The following is a 13,529-nucleotide window of genomic DNA, read 5'->3' on the forward strand; positions in this document are numbered from 1 at the left end:
AATTAATTAATAATTAATGTCCAGGAAGGTCCTCACCTCCTCACACAATTCATATTGCTTTCTTATATTTTGCATAGTTGAGAAATTAAACATTTTTTAACTCTTTATTTTCAGAATTTTCTCTTGTGGCTTTAAGGGCTATCCTGAAGGTCCTTAGACACACCCTTGCCTCCCAGTCTCTCTCTCTCTCTCTGATTATCATTGAGTCATTAACACTGGCAGCGAGGACATTCCCCCAAAGGAGAAATATAAAGTAAAATATATAAACAAGCCTTATGCCTAGCAATCATCAATACTCATGGAGACACATGTAAGTATCTCTACATATCCCCAAATTATGTGTAGCAAATTTTTACTACACAAAAATCTTACAAAATAATTTTTCTGAAAATCTACATATCAAAAAATCCCAGTTGAACAGTATGTGAACAATGCAATCAAGCAAACAGGAAACAGATTTCCTGAGTTTAATCTCAGTATTTCAGATTAACTCATGTCAGCAGTTTCTTCCTCCATAATCTTGGGGATAATAATGGATGCTGTACATCGTATTTTTAAGATCAATTAGGCATTTCGTCTAGAGGTCTTAGAACTGACACACAATGCTCACTCTGCAGAAGTAACTCTTATGATGACTTTTACATTCTCTCCATGGCAATTTGAGTATTCCTGAATGTCAGTGTTATGATTTGAGGGTCTTAAGATCAGGCTCATGAATACGTTACGTTTGTGAAGATTTTAGCATTTTTCAGGCAAGTGAATGCCTGTGGTTCTTGTAACTTTTCTGACATTCAAAGGAGATATGACATTTTCATTTTCTTTAATTTAAAAAATTAAATATTTTAGTCATAATTTTGCTTAAGATGTTCATCTCCATTAGGATTGTAAGATTCCACTGGTAAAGCCATCACATAGAATGATGAAAAATAGTACATATTTTTCATTTCGATAATAGTTATTGACATTGCCTATTGCAATGCTTTCTTTTACTTAGATACAATGCAGAAATACTGTTGAATTACCATGTCTTGTAGTTTGTCCTTTTCCCTCAGAATGACAAATATAGAGCTTGTTCAATATTCTGATACTACCAGAGACTTTTATGGAGAATGACCCATAAGAAGTGATGTTATAACCTTTCTCCTAATAAATTACCAACTGCTATTCAGCAGTGGGATAATTGGTGTTGCAATTCCATAAAGACACAGTTCTTTCATTAGTCTATTTACCTTGAATAGGAATTTAACTCCATGTGAAATAAATAACAGTCACTCTTTAAACGTATCAATCCATTATTTCTAATTCTTTTTTCTACAATGATATCAGGATTAAACCCAGTTCAATTGGCTTAAAAGAACAAACTATAAATAGTAAAAAGAAAAAAAAAACATTTTCCTGCTGAAAAACATTAGAGTCCCACTCTTTCATGTTCAGAATGGGTTAAAATATATATACAAAAGATCAGCCATATAAAAATCTGTTCTCATACCATACTGGGAAAACATGCTGCTTTTGTATTATAGTGCTAAGATCTAAACCCCAGGCCTGTTGCCTGATTGGGAGTTGTACTACTACTGAGCTAAAGCTCCAGGCTCTTGTTTTATTGATATCCTTGTATTTTAAAGTTACTTTCCCTTGAGCTGTGTTTTTTATAAATGCTTTCTACAGGGAATTAGTAGTTATTCTCTGTCTGAAGAACATGTTTTGATGACTACAGTGCAGTCTAATCTTATAAGCCACTTACTGACATCTTAGGAGAAGAAATGTTACACAGAACGGACTCTTTTTAATGCTCCTCATACTTTGCTTTTTTTTTTTTTTTTTGAGACAAGACAACTGTATGCTATCCAAATCATCCTCATATGCTTACATTTAAATGTCCTTGCTGTCACAGCTTCCTTGAGTGCTATTACTAAAGGTGCATACCTCTACACTGGTTAAAAAGTTAAAAACTTGGTTTCATTGAGATTTTTTAAAATTTATCACATTATTCTGTAATAGTATATAATTCCTGATGGAAAGCAAACCAACATAAGTCTACAGACAGTTAGGCAGCATATTGTCTTATCAACTATTATCTTGTTAATAAATAAAGCTATTTCTAACTATAAGTTTTATGTAAGGGTATTATTATTGCAAAAGAAAGGATTGAATAAAATAATGCTAAAACAGATATAAATAAGCACAATTTCTGACTAATCCACATGGTTTTAAAGATTTCTTTTAATTATATTTGGTCATATGTATGGATGTGCATGTCTGTGCATGCAGGTGCCCACAGAGGCCATACAGGAATATCCCCTGGCGCTAGAATCACAGGTAATTATCAACCCTCAGAGTTGTGTGCGGATTACCAAACCCATGTTTTCAGGGGTAATACCATGTCCTCTTAACCACCTGGTCATCTTTTAAGGCCTGAATATGATTTGATACATAATGATACTTCAGTCCTTCGAGACTAGGGAATAAACTTAACTAGCCCGCTGTGAATTTTGGAAATATTAACCAACTTCGGGATTGAACACAGTCTACAGGATTAGCGTTTAAAAATGGAGAAGCAAGGGGTTGGGGATTTGGCTCAGTGGTAGAGCGCTTGACTAGGAAGCGCAAGGTCCTGGGTTCGGTCCCCAGCCCCGGAAAAAAAAAAAAATGGAGAAGCATATGTTTTGCTGTTTAATGCTGGAAACACTAACTTTTTTGATATCTTTCTGAACATCACAAAACCATCTTGGTTAAAATGTAAGAATACTACATTTAAACTATGCTCTTCACAAGCTTCAATCTGATTAAACGCCTTTTCATATTTTTTCGCCAAAATTTTCTAACAGCAATAATTGTGTGAATGCTTTATATGTCCACTTCCTACCAGTTGGGTAATTATTTGTAAATTAACTGATATTACCTTTTAATTTTTGGAGCATTAATTGTCTTATAAAAAAATAGAAAACTGCTTAATAATTTTTGGAAATTTAAGCTTTTTCAAACTCTTAGAGGTTTTGTGTCAGCGCTTGGTTGCTTCAGAATAATTACACATAAACTTTAAAATATGATCCAGTGCTTATCAGGGACCAGACATAGCTCTTATTGTTGTTTTGAAGATAAAAAATAAATAATTTCAGATTAGATAAATATTACTAAGTTACATTGTACCAAAAAAATAATCCAACCAAGCAAACAAAAAGTAGCTAGAAACAATTCTTTCATGCTGGCTATACATTAATAAACTAGCCAACATTTACGAGTGGCAACTTATAGCCATGCTAGAGAATACTATGAATGTTTCTTTTCTTTTCTTCCATTTCTTTTTTATTTTTAAATATTTTTATTTATTTAATCATATGTATTTCTTATTTTTTCGTATTATTTATTTCTCTTTCATAAATACCATCCCAAATGCACTTTCCTCTCCTTCCATTTCTCCCAGCCCCCATACCCTCTACCCTTCTCCCAGATCTACTGCTCCTCCATTTCCCTGTCAGAGCAGGCCTGTCAGAGATATCAACTGAATATTCTATAATAAGATACAAAGAAACTAAGTATAAAACCCTTATATCAAGGTGGGATAAGGCAACTCAGAAGGAGGAAAAGGGTCCCAAGAGTGGCCAAAAGAGTCAGAGACACTTCTCCACTCCCACTGTTAAGGGTCCAACACAAAAACACTAAGGTACACAACCATAACATATATGCAGAGTACCTACTGCTGACCCATGCAGGCTCCATGAGTGCTGCTTCCAGGCAGGCTCCCTATGAGCCCTGCTTCGTTAACTCTGTGGGCCAAATTCTGCTGGTGTCCTTTACCCTTATGCCTCCTCCAATCCTTCCTCCTGTTTCGTGGGGTTTCTAGAGTCTGTGTGATGTTTGGATGTGGGTCTGTGCATCTGCTCCCATCTGGTGTGAGAGAAAGCCTCTCTAATGACAACTGCAAAGTATTATTCAATTAATTTCTTGCACATTTTACACACAGCTTAACTCTTCTACATTCATTAGGTTAGTTTTTGAGGATCTTAAATAAGTATGATGTTTATATATCTTAGGAAATACATATAAGGACTTAATGTGAAATACATAATTTAATAAGTAATCATGTATTCCAAGGCATTTACTCTGATGCATTGAAGAAATATAAACTATGTATGTCCCATATTCCTGGGACTAACCATGAAAGAAAATTGTTATTGTTAATCCAGACAAAATGTGAAATGGACTCCGGATGCTTCAAGAGGAAAGTGTGAACTTAAAGACTTAAAGGACGATTTCCCTACTCAGAATTTAAAAGGAGAATTGATCTTAGATAAGTTATTTTTAAATGTGTATGAGAAAACTGGAATGAAATGTAATGATCATAGATTTTGCACTTTTACAGATATTCATAACATGGAAGCTATTTCGTTTTTACTATACAAATGCAGAGATTTAAAAAGGAAACATGTATGTCCTGTGCACCCAATAACATACCTAGCATGGTTTAGAGTCTGATGAAAGTTTGATTGAATAATGAATCAGTAATTATAACGTAAGTGGGTTCATTAGTCTGTACATAGAAAATATTATCCCATAGCTATTTTCATTCCTCTTAGCTTTATCACATTAATATAGAGTTTTCCATTTATGTTTACTTCTACAAAATACTTCAGAAAGAGCACTTCCATTGTGCAATCCAGAAAAATGTTTTCAAATTTATGCAGAGTTGTTAGGGTAAGAGAATTTGTGATTAGCAATCATTAAGTGCCTTTTCCCAATCTTATCAGTGAGCCTTTCACCACAGAAATCAGATAGGATGATGCTTCAGGAATGAACATGGTATGCAGAAAAGCATAAAGAAGCACTGGCTTACTGTGGAAATATCAACAAAGAGGGCTATCAGAGCCTCTTGTACATGCAGTTATGAACAGACAAATTGAGCACTATAGAAATTATGCCCCGTGCCTATATATGTTATATATTGTGACCAGCTTAGAGAAAGGTTGCCTATGAGACTAGAGAGAAAAGGCCAATACTTTTCAAAAGCATTTTAGTCACTGAAGGAAGAAATGTTTTGAATTGGTTTAAACAAAGTTTAATCAGTTAGAATAAGAAATATATATTTTATTTATTGCCACATTGGAATCACATTTGAGCAAAACAATAAGTGTACCAGACATCTATGTGGATGTCCTTCCAATACTCGTGTACTAAGGCACTGGCTCGGCAGTCTGTCTTCTCTCCAGCACTGCTAGACTCAACATGTAGCTGTTGGTCTGCATATTTCACATTACCTCATTCTATCCTTAAAACTGTTTTCATCATGTAATCCAAACCACACTAAACATATGCTCTCTTACATTCTTATATTCTTGCTCGGTTTTGTGCTTTTCACTTGTCACTTTGATCACAGTTATCACAACATCTCTTAACCTCAGCTCTTTGATAGGCTCAACTAGAATTTTAGTCAGTGTCACTACGTCAACTTAAAGAGGCCCTTTGTTACTGACTTACACCCCATTCAAAATATTGAACTCAGGAATGTTTTGTTCAAGTCAAAAAGCTCGTTGGTTCTACAGTTCATATTCCAGCCAGAGAAAAGTGACATTGAATTGTCTTCCCAGCTTCCATGTGTTGAGGTGGGAAATAAAGACATGAGACAAGCTACAGGAATCAACAAGGCTTTATTCACTGACCATGACAATCTAGTTCTCTGTTTGCCTCCACAGTCTGGTGGTGGGCATGGGTCAGAATGGTTTTGCCTTGAAAGGCTTTAGATAAATGTTCTTGTCTGTGGCTGGTGACCAGAATAGAAATGGAGAGATGCTGAGTCAAAGTAGCAATAATTATTACAGGCAAGGTCACAATTGAACTGCAGACATTTTGGCAGGAGTTACAGAGATGTCTACCACCGAGGCAGACTTAGGAGACTTAAGTCCTCACTTCAACTCCCTCTAGAAAAAACGGTAGAGCCCTGATGATTCATCATGTCAGCCATGGGGACAGGTTCTCCACTAGAGGCTTGCTGGGTAAGGACTTGTAATAGCTAGTGGTGAATGAAGCATGGCAAATATCAGGATTGCAGTTGTGTTGCCCTACCATTGAGCTAAACTTTTTACTCAAACATCTAATTTAAATACCTAATATTTTTTGGAAAATAGTTTTCAAAAAGTGTTTGAAACCATCCACTCCTGAGCTCCTACATATTTTGTGGATTTAAGGAGATAACAATGCTGTAAACTGCTCTGCAGTTGTGACGCACACTCTATCATTGATTTGTTACAATACTAATGATTAGCTCTATAATCTGGAGTGGGTTCAAAATGTGAAGAGTGAAAACCCCGTGTAAAACTTAGTTTTTATTTGTCTTTTATAATTCCAAACTCGTAAGTTCCTTAGATCTAAAAACTGTAAATTCCCCATCTACGTACAGTATGGATTTTGTAACCATCTACTTTAGCTTTTCTCTTTAACTTTGAGGAAGTTCAAACTTAAATCCCAAAGTTTATTCTAATAAAAACACCCTGTGGTTCATATAAGTACTTTTAAATCCTATGAAAGTACTTTTCAAGTTATTAATTTTCCCTGGTAAAAGCTTATTATTTATTAATCGTGCTTTCTATTTTATTATGTGCATCTTTGGAACTTCAAATATTGTATAGAAAAAGGTGAGATAAGCATCTTTTTAAAAAATTAAAATAAAAAGTTTTAGCTCATTCAGAAAAACTTTTAATAGCATAGCATTACTTTATCTAAAATGCAAGCAATTAATTCAATGTAACCTAAAGCTTTGGTTGATATATAGGGGTTGTGTAAAAAAATATATTGAATCTTTAATTGTTTTACAAAAAAAAGATCATGTGCAATTTACTTTTATTATTTAAAAAGTATAAAAAGATAATTATTGTGTTTTTTACAAATAAATGAACTGAGTATTTAAAACCAATGGGACATTTAAAAATGTCATTATTTTAATTAGGTTTTTATGTGTCTATGAAAAAACCCATTCATTTTTAATAGTACACAAAACAAGACTTGCCTACATTAAGTACCCAGAATTACCCTGCAGATAGACTTTTGATAGCCAATTCTCATTGACCTTGAGTATGTGAATATGAAATTGGTATTCGGTGTTTCTTTTGTGGGAAAGGGAAGAGAGCAACCCTCATTTTGCCACTTTAAGGTCTAATGCTTTGTAAATCATGTATGTAGCATCATAATAAATTTACCAACATTAGAGTATTTATTGTTTGTAATTGATATTCTGTGATCCTTAGTCATTTTTCTTATGAAACTACTTAAGATACATCTTTCTGTGCTCACTTGACATTTACTACAAATTTTATTTTTTCTTTTATTGAGAGTGATTGTTTTCTCATGTAATATAGTAATATAACTTACACCCCTGCCCCTGACTCCTCTGAGATTCTCATGTCCACTGCTATTCGGACCTATTCCCTGTCTGTTTCTCATTAGAAAAGAACACAGCCTTCTAACGGATAATAATGAAACAAAACCAAATAAAATATAAAAAGATAAAATAAAGACTATCATGTAGACAAGATAAATGAACAGAAGGAAAATCCCTCAAGAGAGGCCACAAGAGTCAGAAACTGACTCATTTACATACTCACTGATCCCATAGAATCACTGAATTGGAAACCATATACAGATACATATACAGAGGATGGAGTACAGACCAATGTTGGCCCTGTGTATGCTGCCCCAGTCTCTGTAAGTTCAGATGTACTTTGTTTTTTTCATGTTCTACATCCCCCTGGCTCTTATACTCTTTCTGCCTCCTGTTCTCCAGGGTTTTGTGAAACATAAGAGGAGGTATGTAGGAAGAGATTCCATTTAGAGTTGAATGTTCCTAGTCCTCTCTATCTTTCTCTGTCTCTGTCTCTTTCTCTGTCTGTCTCTCTCTCTTTCTCTCTCTCTCTCTGTAATGTCTAACTGCAGTTGCATTTGTTCCCATCTGCTGTAGGAGGAAGCTTCCCTGTTGATACCAGAATGTCACTATGTCACTGGGAGTAATTTTATCTTATGTTATCTTATCCCATCCTGTCCTGTCTTGTCTGTCTGTCTGTTGATCTCGATCTATCTATCTATCTATCTATCTATCTATCTATCTATCTATCTATCTATCTATATCTATCATGTATCTATTATATATCATCTACTTTCCTACCTCTCAGACCGACAGTATTTGGTTTTTCACTAGGTCCTCAGTCAGTCTAGCTTCTGGGTCTTGGTCTCTTGTCAGGTATGTATTCTATCTTATGAAGTGGGCCTAAAAGATGTCAGATATTGGTTTATTACTATCACAAGCTTTGTGCTACTATTGCCCTAGGATGTATTGTCTACCTTTATAGATCAAAAGCTTTGTGGCTGACTTGGTGTTTCTATTTCTCTCTTGGTACCAAACAAACACAGGAGAAGGCAGTGGTGAAGGCTCTGTATAGGTGCAAGCTGGCTTCTTCATGTTCAATGTTTTGAGTTAGTGTTGTCTTCGACAATGGGGCCTTGGCATCAATTTGTGAATTGAAATCTACTGTCTTAGCAACAGCCTAGGTTATTTGGGAATTCCCACAAGAAAGTGAACAACTCAATTAGATGTTATCTACTCCCAGTACTGGAAGCTTCATTTTGTGACAAGAGAAAACCTATTGGGCCTTTGTCTCCTCCATTATATGTCAATTTTATTTAGGTGGCTGTATGTATGTATGTGTCTCTCTCTCCATATATATGTTTGTGTGTGTGTGTGTATATACCTATATTCATGTATATATATATATTTACATATATTCATGTATGTATATGTACATGTCACTATTCATGTATTTATACATACAGGTTACTATTAATAATAAAAAACACAACAAAAATGAAACATTATTTCTTGTTTACTTCAAACATACTAAATATCTAATCGTTCTGACCAAGCTATTTCTGTAATTGCTGATGAAATACTACTTTTTGGTGACATTTATTTGAAATTCTAGGTGACATACTTTTATAAGAAAATAAAATGTAAGAAATATAAAGCAAAAGGTCACTATATAGATGATGTATGCTTATATGCATAATTTTATATACAGGTAAAAATTTTAGATGAATCAATAGAAAAGGGAATAACTGAAATGTAATACACAATGTATCAAGAGTCAGATTTCTTAGCACAAACCTCGAACATGTAGAAAAGATGAAACTTAAAAGAATATTTAAAATCTCATAATTACTAAATCAAGATATAAACTAAATCAAGATATAAAATCCCTATAAAAATAAAATTCATGATTGTCTTAGTAAGGGTTTCTATTCCTGCACAAACATCAGGACCAAGAAGCAAGTTTGAGAGGAAAGGGTCTATTCAGCTTACATTACCACATCGCTGTTCATCACCAAAGAAAGTCAGGACAGGAACTCACACAGGGCAGGAACTTGGAGGCAGGAACTGATGCAGAAGCCATGGAAGAATGTTGCTTACAGGCTTGTTTCACCTTGCTTGTGAAGCTTGATTTCTTACAGAACTCAGGACTACCAGCCCAGGAATGGTACAACCCACAATGGGCTGTGCCCCCCCACTCTTTGATCACTAATTGAGAAAATATCTTACAGATGGGTCTCATAAAAGCAATTCCTCAAGGGAGGCTCCTTTCTCTGTGATAACTGTAGCTTGTGTCAAGTTGACACACAAAACCAGCCAGTACAATGAATCTTGATAAAACTCATGAAACATTGTTATAGGCATTTAAGAAAACTGAAATAATTATAAAATTAGTAAGAAAGACTAAATTTACATAGATTTTATATTAATCAAAATCAGTATATTGAATAAAAAATTTTAAGCATAAACCCAATTTGCTTCATAATATTTAAGATTATTTTAGCATTAATTCTGTATAGTTAAATTTAAGCATGTCAGCAATTAATGATGAACATGTAAAAATATTCTTCCTCTTTTCTAAAGATTATAATCACATGCCATAAGCAGTGTACAGTAACATTAAGTTTTATTTATTTATTTTTACACTCCAGATTTTATTCTTCTCCAGATCCATCCCCTGAGAACCACACATCCCATATCTCCTCCCTGCCTGCCACACTCCCCACACCCTTCAGTCTCCACAAAGTTGTCCTCACCTCATCTGCCCTACCAGACCTCTAAACTTGCAGGGGTCTCCAGTCTCTTCATGTTCTACATCCCTCTGGCTCTTATACTCTTTCTGCCTCTTGTTCTCCAGGGTTTTGTGAAACATAAGAGGAGGTATGTAGGAAGAGATTCCATTTAGAGTTGAATGTTCCTAGTCCTCTCTATCTTTCTCTGTTTCTGTCTCTGTCTCTGTCTCTGTCTCTGTCTCTGTCTTTCTCTCTCTGTTTCTCTCTCTCTTTCTCTCTCTCTGTGTAATGTCTAACTGTAGTTCTATTTGTTCCCATCTGCTGTAGGAGGAAGCTTCTCTGTTGATACCAGAATGTCATTGGGAGTAATTTTATCTTATGTTATCTTATCCAATGTTGCGTGCTTCTTCTCTGATTGAACCCAGACCTTGGAGTCCTCTGCTGTCTATGTGTTGAAGGTCTTGTCTCAGCTGGTGTGTGATGCCTGTTTGGTGATCCAGTGTCTAAGAGATCTTGGGGGTCCAGGTTAATTGGTCCTCCTACAGGGTTTCTCTCCTCCTTAGTTTCCTCTAGCTTTTCCTTAATTCAACAAGAGGGGTCAACAGCTTCTGTACATTGGTTGGGTGCACATATCTGCATATGACTCTTTCAGCTGCTTGTTGGGTCTTTTAGAGAGTTGTCATGGTAGGTCCCTTTTTGTGAATGCACCATAGCTTCAGTAATGGTGTCAGGTTTTGGGACCTTCCCTTGAGCTGGAACCCACTTTGGGCCTGTTACTGGACCTTCTTTTCCTCAGGCTCTTCTCCATTCCCATCCCTGCATTTCTTTCAGACAGGAAGAGTTATGTGTCAGAGTTTTGACTGTAGGATAGCAACCTCATCCCTTGCTTGATTCCCTGTCTTTCTGCTGGAGTCATTAATTCTTAAAATTAAAAAAAAGCAAAAGAAAATAGTGTTAAAATTAAGGATAGTTTTACTTCCAATGATCACTTCGTTAGTAGCCAAGGAATTATAAATGAAAATGTATACTCTTTAGATTGTCATGTAATCATTAAGCTACATAAAATATTATAACAGTACACAAGTGATCAGTCGATGCAAATACCCTACAACAGAAGAATAAAAGCATAAAATAAAGTGTTTCTATCATCACCTAAGCTAATGAACTATAGTGTTCCTTACAAATCAATGAATCTTAGAAGCACAAAAAGGAAAATGTGTCCATCACCAAATCACCCATGTAAGGCTTTCTTTGTTATATACTTACAGAAAGTAAATGTATGTCAGTTCACCGACATTCACTTTTTGTGAAATAGCTATGGCTTCAAATAAAAGTTTGAAAGTGAGATACTAGAATACAGACTATTGAAATAATTTGGGAGGAGTCACGTCATCGGATGGGAGTAGGCAAACTACTAGTTGTTATTGTCAAGGGTTTGGTCACTTGATAGAGTGAAGGTTTCATGGGACATTTTGCTTTCTTATGAATGATGATGGAAAGAAAGAAAACAGGGAGAAGGGAGTGAGGGTCAGAAATAGACAAAAAAGGAAAGCAAGAAGAAAAAATGAAGAATGGAAGAAAAAAATGGAAGGAAGGAAGGAAGGATTAAAGGATAGGCAAATTATTGAAATATTCCATCTGCTCTTGGGCATATACCCAAAAGATGCCCCAACATATAAAAAAGACACGTGCTCCACTATGTTCATCGCAGCCTTATTTATAATAGCCAGAAGCTGGAAAGAACCCAGATGCACTTCAACAGAGGAATGGATACAGAAAATGTGGTACATCTACACAATGGAATATTACTCAGCTATCAAAAACAATGACTTTATGAAATTCGTAGGAAAATGGTTGGAACTGGAAAATATCATCCTGAGTGAGGTAACCCAATAACAGAAAAACACACATGGTATGCACTCATTGATAAGTGGCTATTAGCCCAAATGCTTGAATTACCCTAGATGCCTAGAACAAATGAAACTCAAGATGGATGATCAAAATGTGAATGCTTTACTCCTTCTTTAAAAGGGGAACAAGAATACCCTTTTGAGGGAATAGAGAGGCAAAGATTAAAACAGACACAGAAGGAACACCCATTCAAAGCCTGCCCCACATGTGGCCCATGCATATACAGTCATCCAATTAGACAAGATGGATGAAGCAAAGAAGTGCAGGCCGACATGAGCCGGATGTAGATCTCTCCCGAGAGACACAGCCAGAATACAGCAAACACAGAGGCGTATGCCAGCAGCAAACCACTGAATTGAGAATAAGACCCCCGTTGAAGGAATCAGAGAAAGAACTGGAAGAGCTTGAAGGGGCTCGAGACCCCATATGTACAACAATGCCAAGCAACCAGAGCTTCCAGGGACTAAGCCACTACGTAAAGACTAAACATGGACTGACCCTGGACTCTGACCTCATTGGTAGCAATAAATATCCTAGTAAGAGCACCAGTGGAAGGGGAAGCCCTAGGTCCTGCTAAGACTGAACCCCCAGTGAACTAGATTGTTGGGGGGAGGGCGGCAAGGGGGGAAGATGGGGAAGGGAACGCCCATATAGAAGGGGAGGGAGGAGGGGGGAGGGGGGAGGGGGGAGGGGGATGTTTGCCCGGAAACCGGGAAAGGGAATAACACTCGAAATGTATATAAGAAATACTCAAGTTAATAAAAAAAAAGAAATATTCCATCTGTCTTACTCTGGTTCTCTACCTGGTTTTAATAGAAATGAAGATCTCTGCAAGTTTAAGAAGATACATTCTAGTAAAAAGTTTTAGTTGAAACTCAGATTTTCAGAGAAATGGAGATCATTCTTCCCACTCAATGAATGGAATGTTTAGTGTATTTTTAGCCAATAAATCAAATACCATGCAGAATAATGAGAGGAAAGTTAATAGAAGCTTGACCATGACTTTGTTTTGTTGCATAATATTTTATTGTAGTCAATAAGACAAATTGGAAATCCACAGATTGGAAAAAACTCACTAACCCCACATCGACAGAGGGCTAAATATATAAAGAACTCAAGAAGCTAACCTCCAAAAAATACTAGAAAGAGGCTCCAACATATAACAAAGACACATGCTCTACTGTGTTCATAGCAGCTAGAATCTGGAAAGAACCCAGATGCCCTTCAACATAGGAATGGAAACAGAATATGTGGTACATCTACACAATGGAGTACTACTCAGCTATTAAAAACAATGACTTCATGAAATTTACAGGCAAATGGATCGGACTAGAAAATATCATTCTGAATGAGGTAACCCAATCACAAAAACCACACATTGTATGCACTCACTGATAAGTAGATATTAGTCCAAAAGTTGGAACTACTCAAGATACATTCCATAGATCACATGAAGATCAAGAGGAAGGATGACCAAAGTGGGGATGCTTCAGTCCTTAAAAGGGGGAACAAAAATATTCATAGGAGGGGATATG

At 35.9% G+C, this 13,529-nt stretch overlaps 1 pseudogene; it reads right to left on the bottom strand.

Annotated features, from left to right (window-relative positions):
* LOC148004789 (SNW domain-containing protein 1 pseudogene) overlaps positions 1-13,529 on the bottom strand; it is a 157,609-nt pseudogene that overhangs the window by 41,556 nt on the left and 102,524 nt on the right.

The sequence above is a fragment of the Rattus norvegicus genome, chromosome 7, assembly GCF_021556685.1.
Source record: "Rattus norvegicus strain SHRSP/BbbUtx chromosome 7, alternate assembly SHRSP_T2T, whole genome shotgun sequence".
Taxonomy (NCBI): domain Eukaryota; kingdom Metazoa; phylum Chordata; class Mammalia; order Rodentia; family Muridae; genus Rattus; species Rattus norvegicus.